Source organism: Tamandua tetradactyla, chromosome X (assembly GCF_023851605.1).
Source record: "Tamandua tetradactyla isolate mTamTet1 chromosome X, mTamTet1.pri, whole genome shotgun sequence".
NCBI classification, from domain to species: domain Eukaryota; kingdom Metazoa; phylum Chordata; class Mammalia; order Pilosa; family Myrmecophagidae; genus Tamandua; species Tamandua tetradactyla.
In genome coordinates this window covers 111,302,088-111,315,324 of record NC_135353.1, presented here as the reverse complement: position 1 = coordinate 111,315,324, position 13,237 = coordinate 111,302,088, and the positions used below count along the sequence as shown (strand labels likewise).

The 13,237-nt window shown below is 37.5% G+C and overlaps 1 long non-coding RNA gene and 1 pseudogene across 1 annotated transcript; one reads left to right on the top strand and one right to left on the bottom strand.

The window, feature by feature from the left end:
• Positions 1-1,432: 1,432 nt before the first annotated feature.
• On the bottom strand, positions 1,433-7,740 carry LOC143670476 (uncharacterized). Its single transcript, XR_013169369.1, has 3 exons — positions 7,324-7,740; positions 3,314-3,391; positions 1,433-2,698 (listed from the first exon to the last, which is right to left on the bottom strand). It is a non-coding gene; the product is annotated as an uncharacterized LOC143670476 (long non-coding RNA).
• Positions 7,741-9,645: 1,905 nt separating this feature from the next.
• Positions 9,646-12,931, top strand: LOC143670587 (ubiquitin-associated protein 2 pseudogene; annotated as a pseudogene).
• Positions 12,932-13,237: the final 306 nt, after the last annotated feature.

The window sequence follows — 13,237 nt, the reverse complement described above, 5'->3', positions numbered from 1 at the left end:
GGTATATACATACGATGGAATATTATGCAGCTTTAAGACAAGATAAACTTATGAACCATGTAATAACATGGATGGACCTAGAGAATATTATGCTAAGTGAATCCAGCCAAAAACTAAAGGACAAATACTGTATGGTCCCACTGATGTGAACGGACATTCGAGAATAAACTTGAAATATGTCATTGGTAACAGAGTTCAGCAGGAGTTAGAAACAGGGTAAGACAATGGGTAATTGAAGCTGAAGGGATACAGACTGTGCAACAGGACTAGATACAAAAACTCAAAAATGGACAGCACAATAATACCTAATTGTAAAGTAATCATGTTAAAACACTGAATGAAGCTGCATCTGAGCTATAGGTTTTTGTTTTGTTTTGTTTTGTTTTGTTTTGATTTTACTATTATTACTTTTATTTTTTTCTCTATATTAACATTCTATATCTTTTTCGGTTATGTTGCTAGTTCTTCTAAACCAATGCAAATGTACTAAGAAATGATGATCATGCATCTATGTGATGATGTTAAGAATTAATGATTGCATGTGTAGAATGGTATGATCTCTAAATGTTGGGTTAATTTCTTTTTTTCCGTTAATTAAAAAAAAAAAAAGAGAAGGGATAATTGGATATGAAGGGATACAGACTGTACAACGGGACTGGATATAAAAACTCAGAAATGGACAGCACAATACTACCCAATTGTAATGCAATTATGTTAAAACACTGAATGAAGCTGCATGTGAGGTATAGGTTTTTTGTTTTTGTTTTTTTTTGTTTTTTTTTCTTTCTATTATTGTTTTAATTCTTATTCTGTTGTCTTTTTATTTCTTTTTCTAAATCGATGCAAATGTACTAAGAAATGATGAATATGCAACTATGTGATGTTATTAAGAATTACTGATTGTACATGTAGATTGGAATGATTTCTAATTGTTTTGTTAATTCTTTTTTTAATTAATAAAAAAAAAATACAAAAAAAAAAAAAGAAGACAAGGTCCATACATGTCTGTCAGGAGTATAGAATGGAATGAGTAAGAGGCCATATACAAAGTGATACTAGGTCAGAATTTTCCAGAACTGATAGTAGATATGTATTAATCTATTGACTCAAACCACACAGTGAATTAGGAAGTTGGTAACTAAAAGTAAGTACACACCAAAACATATCTTAGAACAACATCAAACATGCAAAACACTAAAAACATAACACCAAAGATGAAGAGAAAATCTTAAAAGGTACAAAAGAACAATACAAATAAATATAGCCAAATAATCTCAAAACCAGCAATAGCAGTCAGGTACCAATGGAACAACATCGCTAAACATTGAGAAAAATCAACTCACAACCTAAAATTCTGAACCCGCTATACTATCATTCTACAGTGAAGGGAAAGTAGAGATATTATCAGAAAACAAAGAGTTACCACCCACAGATCTGTTGTTTCCTGTTGAAACGGAGCTCGAAGGATATTCTCGAAGGATATTAAGGAATAATGAGAAAAAAAGGAAGAAAGAAGAAAAACACAGACAGGCTCAGGGGGTCTGAAGCTTGAGTTTACTTCAGACAGACTTCAGACAATTTTATTCTTAACCAGATCCTGGTTATATACCACAGGATGACAATAGGCCTGCATACATTTCCTGAGGGAACAAAGTTCTTATCTTTCAGTGTTCTTCCTTCGTACTTAAAATAGCCATTTGGGGTAAACAAACATTCTCTTCCTCCTAAACTGTCTTACATAAATCAGATAACATAAAGCAGCTTACTGCCACCACCACCCTAATGCCATCTACTCCCAAGTAGTTCCGCAGGTCTTATGTTAATCCTATTTCCTACATTTCCCCCTTTTTATGTTATCTAAGTCGAGGTGACCGCGCCTGTCTTAGGTTGCCCTTAGGCTCTGAAGGAAGGGTCTTACCCGTCATTGGCTTCCAGTCAAGCTCTCTGACTTTGATTCAGGAGGGAGCCAAGAGTTTTTGCAAGAATCACATTGTTAGGGTGGTCATAAGCAGAGGTGACTGAGCCTGTCTTAGGTTGCCCTTAGGCTCTGAAGGAAGGGTCTTACCCGTCATTAGCTGCCAGTCAAGCTCTCTGACTTTGATTATCTGTTGTTAAACACAGCTGAGGAGTAAGTGAAGTATAAACAGCCCCAAACCTAAGATTATTTAGCTCTTGGGTAAGTGATTGTGTAATATCACCTCCATAGGCTACATGTAAATTATTCTGAGATAATTCTAATACCCCTTTTTTGTAATTCTAAGACATCAGGACTTAAACTATCTGAAAGCCTTAAAAGATGCCTTTTTACCTTTTCCCATTCTATTTCAGATAGGTTATATGTTAAAAGGGGGTAATACAAAAACTACTCTCATTCCATTTACACTTTAAACTTTGTAAAAAATTTAAATTATACATTTGATCTCCAATATGAACCAATGTCATTTTTATATCATTTAGTCTATTATTAATTTGCTTATCAATGAGATTGTCTATGCCACAGTGATGCTTCCAATGATTCCAATGACAGCTGCAATAATGAGTCCAATTAGTCTATTAGTCCTTTTTAGATATTCTTTTGCCAAATGGATCAGGACTTGTGTTTCTGGAGAGGATTGCCAGGATCTTGACATCAGCACCAGCAGCCAAATACCTCTTCTCCTTGTTGCTACAATCATCTCATTTTTCTGCAATATAAATGCTTGGAGACAAGTGAATAGAGAATAATTCTTATAATTAAAAGTTTGATTTCTTCTATGCATATAGTGTTTATGGTGGCTATTTAGAGAGAAGTTATAGTTACTAGAATATGCTATAAAAATTGGTCCCAGTCCTAGGAAAATTTCCCATAAATTTCTCTGACTAATGTATTTATCATCCTAAATTTTGGAAGAAATCATCCTCTATGTATTAAACTCTGGTTTAGCTTGCCTGTCCATATAATCTCAGTTATCTTCAAGTTAGAGATGGGAGATCCCACAGGGGCTGCATCTCTTACAATTCCATAGGAATCATTAATTATGATAACTGCTCAATCCATATGACATAGCTGCCATCCATTCCAACTTTCTTTCCCATCTAACAGGCAAGTATCCTTTGCTTCCATACAGTTATGCATACAGGTCTTTCTAAAAATGGAAGAATTAAATTTGACACCAGTTTTTTTCTTACTGGACCTGGGAATCCTAAACTTGTATTCAGATTATTTTGGTAAAGTTGGATTGGCCCATGTTAGGGCTCATAGATAAACCCACTAAGTATAAATATGTCCCTGTCCTACAGCAATTAAAATTTTATGTCCTATAATATACATTACCCATTTAGCTATTTTCTTCCAGGTTGACATGTCTGGGTTTTATTCTCTTTGAGGGAATCCAAACTGAGGTTCCGTCATCTGCAATGACAACAGCAAAACCCCTACCCTTACACCTTTACCATTCCTGGTTTCCATAAATCATTTTTAACATCTTTCCAATAGATTGGCTACAGCTGCAGTTCTGTTTGGGTTATATCATTTTTATTTCCCAAATTACTAAAATGTTGTCCTGCAGGAGTCTGTGATGAATTATCATAAATGTTTAAAAAATTTAAAGTAAACAGTGGTTTTGCTAATTGATCTTTTGGTGTACATATTTTCATAACATCATCCTGATCATCATCTCCCCCTTTTTGTTTCAAAGAGCATAGACTTTAGCGTCTGGTTTGCTCATGTAATAATTCCTTGCCTTGAGGAATTATGTGGAATTCCTGTGATGAGTAATATTAAAAGTAGTACAAAATTTATGAAATTGTTTTCCTGTATAAGCAGGACCATTGTCCATTTAATAGATTGAGGGCATCCCATAACAGCAAAAGCATTAAGTAAATCTGATTTAACATGGCAGAAATGCTCTCCAGATTGTGCAGTAGCCCAGATGAAATGAGAACAAGTGTCTATGATAACATGTACATATTGCATTTTATCAAAATATGAAATATGAGTAACATCTATTTGCCATAATTTATTTGCTTTTTGACCTTGAGGATTAACCCCTGCTGCAAATGGGAGTGCATTCAAAGGTCCACAGGTTGGACAAGTCCTGACAATGTCCTGAGCTTGCTGTTTAGATAAAGATGAAACTTTCTTTCCCAGCCCTTTGCTATTGATATCAATTTGTGAAGTGTTGTGGGATCTTGAATTAAACTCACAAGACTATCTGCTTGCTGATTTTGTAATGACAGAGGACCTGGAAGATTGGTATGAGCTCTTTATATCCACGATAAAAAGAGGATTAATTTAACTTCTGACTAATGTTTGTAAATGTAAAAACATTCAGGAGAGTTCATCTTTTTCAAACAAAGAAGCTGTCTCAATGTGAGTAACTGTTTGGCAAACATATTCAAAATCAGAAACAATATTAAGAGATTGTGGAAAACTTTGCAATACTTGAATTACAGCTGTTAATTCAGTATGCTGGGTTGAGGTATAAGGCATTTTCTAACTTGTTTTCCACTGGGGTGACATATGCGGCCTTCCCATTAATATTATCATCAGTAAAAACAGTAATAGCTAGCGGGGAAGCTGGAACTATTTTAGGCAAAATCCATTGTGTTCATTTTTAAAAATTGTAAAAGTTTTGACATAGCAAATAATTATTCGTTTGTCCTTTAAAGTCACTTAATGCTATATGCCAAGAGGTATTGAAAATATATAGACTTTGAATCTCTTCCTTTGTGAGATCACACACTATGCAATTAGGATCATGACCTCTTAATTGATAATATCTTTGGTGACCTTTGGCTATTAAAGAAATAATCTTTTGCAAATATGCATTTAAACATTTTTGTCAATTGTTTGGTGAAAAAATCCATTTTAAAACACCATCTTGCTAAAATAGGCCTGTGGGAGATTGCAAGGTAAAGAAAATAATAAAATCAACAGGCTTTTTTAGATCTATTTGAACAAGCTGTCCTTTTTTTTAATTGTTCAATTAATTGTAACTCTCATTCAGCTGCAGCTGTTAACTGCCTTTTGCTTACTAAATCAGAATCTCCTTGTAAAATATCAAACAAGTTTTGTAACATATAATTAGGAATCCCTAAGGTGGCAGGTAGCAAAAATGAATGCAGAGTGCCAATAGTGATGTGTACCCATAGTAAATGACCAGATTTTTTAAATTGAATTCATTGGATTGATTTAAAAGAAATGCAGGAATGTGGATTCTTTATAACTGGTTGTGAGTTTTTGCTAATTTTAAATATAAATATATTGCATGCAGTTTTTATAGTATTTTCTCACAATAGTGGCCAAATTTCGATTTGCTTACATGACCGGGCCCAGTTGGGCCCTCTGGGAACTGGCTAGGGACCAAGAGGAGCTTCCTGGGACCTAGATATCTTTATTAAAGTACACTTCCTTCTGGGGGAATAGCCAGTCCTCCCAGCTAGAGTGTATATTTTAATTATTTCTCACCAAGGTCATGTGATAGCAACATCAGCTGCATGTAATGGCAACATCAGGTGAACAAAAAGACTCCCACAAGTATATTTTTTCCTTGCATTCAGCCCTCAAATCTGATCTGCTCCCAAAATAAGCCATGGTTATTTTAGGATAGATTTAGTTTATACATATGTAGTTTATATAAAGATTGGACAAAGCCTTAAGATATTTTGGCTTAAAAGAATATAGGTATTTACATGATTTGAATATGATTTAGCCAGTAATAGATTCATTTATAGTAATAGTACTTAGATTAATAGATTAAGCCACCTGGTTTAGGGCAAGAAAAGAAGCAGTTTTTGCCAGTATAATGATACCCAGGAGAAAATCAGTATTTTTTATACAGATAACAACATGATAAAAGTTAACATAAGTTATTTTGATAAAACACAGACTCTTTGCTTTCTAACTAATTATTTAGAATTTTTTTTATATCATTTCATTAGAACAGGCTAAAAGTTCAAGAAAACATTATCATTTTAGACTCATTAAATCTTTCTTGATTTTAACCATAATTTCCATTTTTACAAACCCTCAGCACTTATTATACTAGTTTAGGCTTTGTCCTATATTTTTCTCATTTAGTAACAGTTATTCATTTTAGGATAAAACTATTCTGTTTTCCTATTAATAAAAATACATCTTTCATATTTTTCATACTTAAATCATTACTTTGAACAAATATTTTACCACATATAATTACCATCAAAATTAAATTTGTTAGAATAATGTTAAATACTTAAAATACTTTAATTAATGTTTCAAATATGCATTAACTATCAATATATAGTTTTAACAAGAATTTTTAGTTTTAAAGTTCTTAAAATATATTTCTTTTAAAAATATGAATAGGAGCGAAACTCATGGCCAGTTTCCAAATTGCTGTTTGTAAAAGGAGATGGGGTTACTATTCCCATTCTTTGTCACAAGGTTTTATTTGTAGCATAGGTATAATTTCAGTAGAATAATTCTTTAGATTAAACCAAGGTAACTTAACAGAACACTTTGTGTCAGAACTACAAGCCTGAATTGCATACCCCTTAGGGGACTGATCTATTATAATTCTACAGGAACCATTAATTAGTACTGATTTTTGTTTGGCATGGCATTGTTCCTATTGAATATTTTCTGACTCAGGTGTATATGAATTTTTATATGAAGGCAGCTCATATTGATGTAAAATTTTTATAATTATGCATCCCATCTTTTTTTTATTAATTAATGAAAAAAAAGAAAAAAAATTAACCCAACATTTAGAAATCATACCATTTATGCATCCCATCTTAAGTTATTTATTTGCTTTCCTTTTCCCTTGCCTCAGGTTTACACTTCTGTGTTTCTATTTTGAAGTTTTTTTTTTTAAGAAATAGCTTCTTTCTTGAAGAAGCTTTTTTAACCTCTTTTTCCCAACTAGAATTACCTTGTCCCTGGCTATTATTTCCTGGCTGTGTCATCTTTATGCTATTAACTATTTCCCTTTACTATTTTCTTCCTAACAACAAGAACACAGTTTCTTTATTTTTCCTAAACTCCCTTCTGTTATTGCCCCATGTAGCCTCACTGTATTGTCATGGAAAACTGTTTTCAATTCAGAACTTTCTTCACTCCTTTTCCCTCAATGTCTCCCATCTCACTATGGGGAGTCTGCTTTAGACTCTTCTCTGCTTTATCCACAAAGTCTTTTTTCGTTTAAAATACAAATAACTCTTAAACTTTATTAGAACCTTATCTTAGTAATGACACCCTAATGATGTTTTCAACACACAAACATACAAACATACATACATACTTCTCCAGCCGCCTATTATGATTACCCGTTACCCTGATGATCCAAGGAAAATGCTTACTTTACCAATATGACTCGAGTCCTCTTCTATCGGCTGGACACACGTGCCTCTAATGAGACTTTTCCTTGGTTCCTTAATATTGATTTGGAGTCTTCTTCTTCGAGCCCCACATTGGGTGCCAGATGCTGCTTCCTGTTGAAATGGAGCTTGAAGGATATTAAGGAATGATGAGAAAAAAAGAAAGGAAGAAAGAAAGAAAGAAAGACACAGACGGGCTCAGGGGGTCTGAAGCTTGAGTTTACTTCAGACAGACTTCAGACAATTTTATTCTTAACCAGATCCTGGTTATATACCACAGGATGACAATAGGCATGCATGCATTTCCTGAGGGAACAAAGTTCTTATCTTTCAGTGTTCTTCCTTCATACTTAAAATAACCATTTGGGGTAAACAAACATTCTCTTCCTCCTAAACTGTCTTACAGAAATCAGATAACATAAAGCAGCTTACTGCTGCCACCACCCTAATGCTATCTACTCCCAAGTAGTTCCTCAGGTCTTATGTTAATCCTATCTCCTACGCAGATCACTACTTTAGACATTGCAAAAAAGAGCTCAGGAAGAAGATTTAGACTCTTAAGAGAAAAGAGGGATTCAGGAAACAAGGTGAGCAAAGAAATTGGTAAATTTAAAAAGCAACATCAGTCCCAGAAGAAAAAAAATGACTGATTTGTAAGCTTTATAGACAAAATACCAGACAATAATTAAATGGAAAAGAAGAGAGGAGATTAAAATTAAAACAATGTAAGTTCTTCGTATTGTTTGGAAGGTAATTACAGACTTGGATTAGTTTTAGACTTTCAAACAAGTGTACATGTCAAAAAATTGAGGGTAAGCATTAAAAGAACAGGAATTGAATGTAAAACTTCAAACCAATAGAAGGAATAAACATAAATGAAACTTGATCAATTAGTTAAGAAGCAACAATAAAGGAGAAAAAGGAAGAAAGGAAAAGTATGGGTAGACAAAATCCAAAAATTAAATGGGATGAAAAAGTTCATCTATCAGTAACTGAAAAGCAGATACATTTGGACTGGGTTAAAAAATGGATTAGATATTGAATGTTGTTTACAAGATATTTAGCTAGATTTAATGACAAAGCGAAGTTGAAAATTATCAAGAAAATATTAACCAAAAACTGGTAGTTACACTATATTAAAATCAAATAAAAAGGCCTCAAGGCAAAAAACATTAATGGAGATAAAGAGGATTATTACTTAAGAATTAAAAGCAAAAAATATCATTCGTAAGACGTGACAATTATGAATGTGTATACATTTAAGACAATGCTTCCCAAGAACATAAAACAAAAGTTGATAGAACTTAAAAGAAGGAAATTGGCAATCCACAATCTTGGAGGGAAATTTTGACACTTCTCTGTCAGCAACTGATAGCTCAAGGAGGAGATAAAAAGACACTTGTGCTGGTTTGAAATGATGTATATACCCTAGAAAAGTCATATTTTAAACCTAATCCCATTTTGTAAAGGCAGCCATTTCTTCTAATCCCTAGTCAGTACTGAATGTTTGAAACTGTAATTATATCATCCCCCTGGAGATGTGATTTAATCAAGAGTGGTTGTTAAACTGGAGTAGCTGGAGGTGTGTCTCCACCCATTTGGGTGGGCTTTGATTAGTTTCTGAAGTCCTATAAAAGAGAAAACATTTTGGAGAAAGAGCAATTCAGAGAGAGTAGAGCAGAACAACATAGCCACGAAAAACAGAGTCCATCAGCCAGTGACCTTTGAAGATGAAGAAGGAAAATGCATCCTGAGGAGCTTCATGAAAAAGGAAGCCAGGAGAAGAAGCTAGCAGATGATGCTGTGTTCTCCATGTGCCTTTCCAGATGAAAGAAAAACTCTGACTGTGTTCACCACGTGTCCTTTCAGTTGAGAGAGAAATCGTGAACTTCATTGGCCTTCTTGAACCAAGGTATCTTTCCCTGGATGCCTTAGATTGGGACATTTCTATAGACTTGTTTTAATTGGGACATTTTCTCAGCCTTAGGACTGTAAGCTAGCAACTTATTAAATTCCCCTTTTTAAAAGCCATTCCATTTCTGATATATTGCATTCTGGCAGCCAAAAAACTGGAACAACACTACAAAGGATATAAAGATTTTCATGACATAATTAACTAGTTTAATGCAACTGATGCATTTAAAACCCTGAGACCAGAAAGCAGAATAAACCTGCTTTTCAAATAGCTGTGAAATATTTACAAAAGTTAACCTTAGGGCAGTAGCATCAGTGGGTCCTGAGAATATTGAGAGCAGCAGCAATTTTCTATTTTGTACATATGGTATTTTGTATATACTGTATGTGATGACTTTGGTGAGCAGTGACCATTCCTGAGTGCTTGGTGGAAAAAGCACAGATTTTAGCTACACAGGCAATACAACCACAGAAACAAATAGTACACACAACAGCTGAACAGACATGCCTCATTCAAGTAATCTTTGATAAGGATGATTCAGATCTTGAAGTTAAAGGTAAACAGCTAATGGAAATGGCAGGGAAAAAACAGGATGAATGCATACTAGCCCTACATGAATGCAATGGTGATGTGAACAAAGGTATCAATATATTGCTGGAAGGGAATGCAGACTTCATGCATGATTGTAGGCATGAGGAAAAAAATTGGAAAAGGAAGTTCAGAAAACAAAGAGAATGGAAAGAAGAGAAGTGAGAGATGAGTCATGGACATGGAAACAACAATTTGAAAGGGAGGAGGCAATCATGGCAGAGTTTAGAGGTGCCATTTCATGGAATTGACTGTGATCAAGGGGACATGTCTTCATACACTGGCAAGCAAGCCCATGGTAGAGGATTCGGACACGGCAGAGGGAGAGGGGCAGGAAGTTTCACAACCCAAGGGATGGGGACATTTAAACCTGCAGACTATTCAGATTCTCCATCCACAGATGGCTATGGGACAAAAGCAGCAGTTTGGGAAGTTGCTCAGAATGGTGGGAACAAACAGAATGGGACCTGAAAGAACACTGGAAGACTGAAACAGTAGAAGACTGGACAGAAATCTTTCTGAAACAAAGGTTGTTGTGGCCTCATCTGTTCCAGCAGAGAATTGTGTCATGCCTGATCTAGTAGACCTGTTATAGAAGCCCACTCCTCCCAGTCAAGTCTCAGAAGTCAACTCCTTTGAATGTTCCCAACAGCAGGACTTTGACCAAACCCTTGTCTTCACAAATTTTCAACACAACATTCAGATTGCACCAGGAATGGGCAACTCCACTGTTGCCAATTCCTACTCTCCTCAGAGTCTGTCATTGGTCCTTGATACAAGATTTGGGGAGCTAGCACCTTCAAAAATGGCAAACATTAACAGTTCCCAGATTTTGGACCAGCTGAAAGCTCCAAGTTTGGGCCAGTTTAACACCACCCAGAGTTCACAGCAGAACAGTATGTGTCCTCCCACAACCACTTCTTCTTGGGAGCTCAAGCCCCTAGCATTCCAGCCCACAGTGCTCAGTCAATTTGTCTTCAAATCTCAGCCTGAGCCATCCCCAATTCTAAGCCAGTTGAGTCAGTGACAACAGCACCAGCTTGAAGCAGTCACTGTTCCTGTCCCTGGGTTGGATTCCTTTTCTTCCCAGGTAAAACTCAAAGAATCAACATCCATAGACAGTACCTCCACTGTGAACAAACTTTTGCAACTTCCCAGTATCACTGTTGAAAACACGGCTGTGTCTGTCCACCAACGAAATCTCAAACATATCAAACTCCCTAAGCAGTGGAAACCTCCAGCTTCTAAGATCCCAGCATCTGCAGAGGAAATGCTTGGTTCAGCAGATGTCATAGGATTGAATGTTCAGTTTGGCACACTGGAATTTGGATCAGAACCTTCTCTGAATTTCGATCAGTTCCAACCAGCAAAAATAGTAAACAGATTCCCATCAGTTTGTATTCTAAAATCTCTCAGTGATCCTTTAAATACCTCTATACTGATGACCAGTGCAGTACAGGACCCCACCTATACAACTTCTACATTACCTCCTCTAGGTTGACAAGCTCATCCTTGAGCTCCTCTAGTCCACTAGAAATGTCTTCGTCCTATGACCATAGTTCTGCACATAACAGGATTACACATCAAATCTCCGTGAGTCCATCACGAATGGACATGACATGGTGGTGGACAAAGTCAACAGATTCTACCTACTACTTCTTCAGTTCAGCTCCAAAGACTCTCCCTTTGTCTTTCATCTGTGGGCTCCCTGCCCTGCACCATGTCCTGCACTACAATTCTGCCCTCCACCTTCCAACACACTGCCACTTTGCTCACTTTGTCTCAGCCTGGTGACCTACTCAGCAGTCCCCTCTCTCACCTTAGCTGTTCCCTCTTCAGCCACCAGAGCAGTCTCTCCTCTGCACATGCAGCACTCTCCTTGAGCGTGCCTCACATGCATGCCAATATAGAAAGTAACCCTTCCTTTCAGTACTAGGCTACCTCCTCTAGAGCAGCAACTGCCACCTCAAGTGCCTCATCTTCAGAGGCCAATCTGCCCAGTAGTGTGAATACAGGGAACCACCTGTTCTTGGGTTGGATCACCATGAATGCACCCAGAGTATACCAGGACTGCTCCCTTGGTAACTTCAGGCAATGCCCCCTCTAACCTGCTCCAGGGGGTGTCTCCACTGCTGCATAACCAGTACCTTTGTGGTTCCTGTAGGACTGCTTCCTGCCTGTCCCATCTATAGCTATAATGAGCTCCAGTTCATGGCTGAAGTAGCTACAGTCATGGCTGCCAATGGATTACTATGGAATTCCCTTGCTGCACCCACAGTCCTTGCCAGCCAAGATGGGAGTCTAACTAAAAATCCATATTCACGTGATGTTACTAAGTTTGGCTGTGGTGACTCTACATCCCCTGCACCCCCACTACACTAGCTCAGCAACAGCAAAATCTCAGACCCATCACACAACCCAGCATTTTTCTTGAACCCTGCACTGCCACCTGTCTACAGCTACACAGACTTCCCCTACTACACAGGCATACCCAGTGCCATCCAGTATGGGCCCACCATGTTTGTCCTTCCAACAACAGCCAAGCAGCATGGTGTGAGCTTCAGCACCCCAATCCCTCCCTTCCAGAAGGCTGGTAGTTATGGCCAGCACAGCTACAGTGCAGTTTACAACAACCTGACCCAAGGGACAGCAGCCAGAGACTACACCAAGAGTAGTTATAATGGATTATCATAGACACAAAACAAGTCTGTAGGGTCTCATCCTGGCAAAGGAGTATCAGTGTCTTCAAACACTACTGGTCTACCTGATATGACTGGTTCCATCTACAACAAGACTCAGCCTTTTGACATGCAGGGGTCTCATTCTGGGACCACACCACTATTCAGCCTGCCCTCTGTGTTGGTTTCCACTGGGCCCCTAGGCCCTGGAGCAACCCCTAGCTATGTGTCCCCACCGTTAATGCACATCCTGCCCACCAACCTGCAACCCCACTCACAGTTGCTGCATCACCACCTTCCACAGGATGCCCAGAGTGGCTCAGGTCAGCGCAGCCAACCCAGCTCCTTGAAACCCAAGACTCAAGCCTCCAAACCCACCTATGGAAACTTTCCACATTGGACAAACTGAACCCTGAAGAGAAGGATGGGCTGTGGAAGGATCTTCTTGGACAAAAGAGAACACACAGAGCCCATGTCTGGGAGTCCAAGGCCCTTTCCTCGAATTCTTGGGACCTGTAACCCTAGGCACCTGAACCTCTGTGGAGAGCCCGCCTCACAGCCTGGATTTTGTATATAATTTATTTATGTATGTCTTTGTAAATGTGATGGAAGCCTTAGTGGCATGGACATGGGGCTACCATTAACCAGGTATGCTTTACTGCTCTCTCTTGCTCTCAGACCGTCCACAAAGCCCCCATGCCATGGCTGCCTGGAT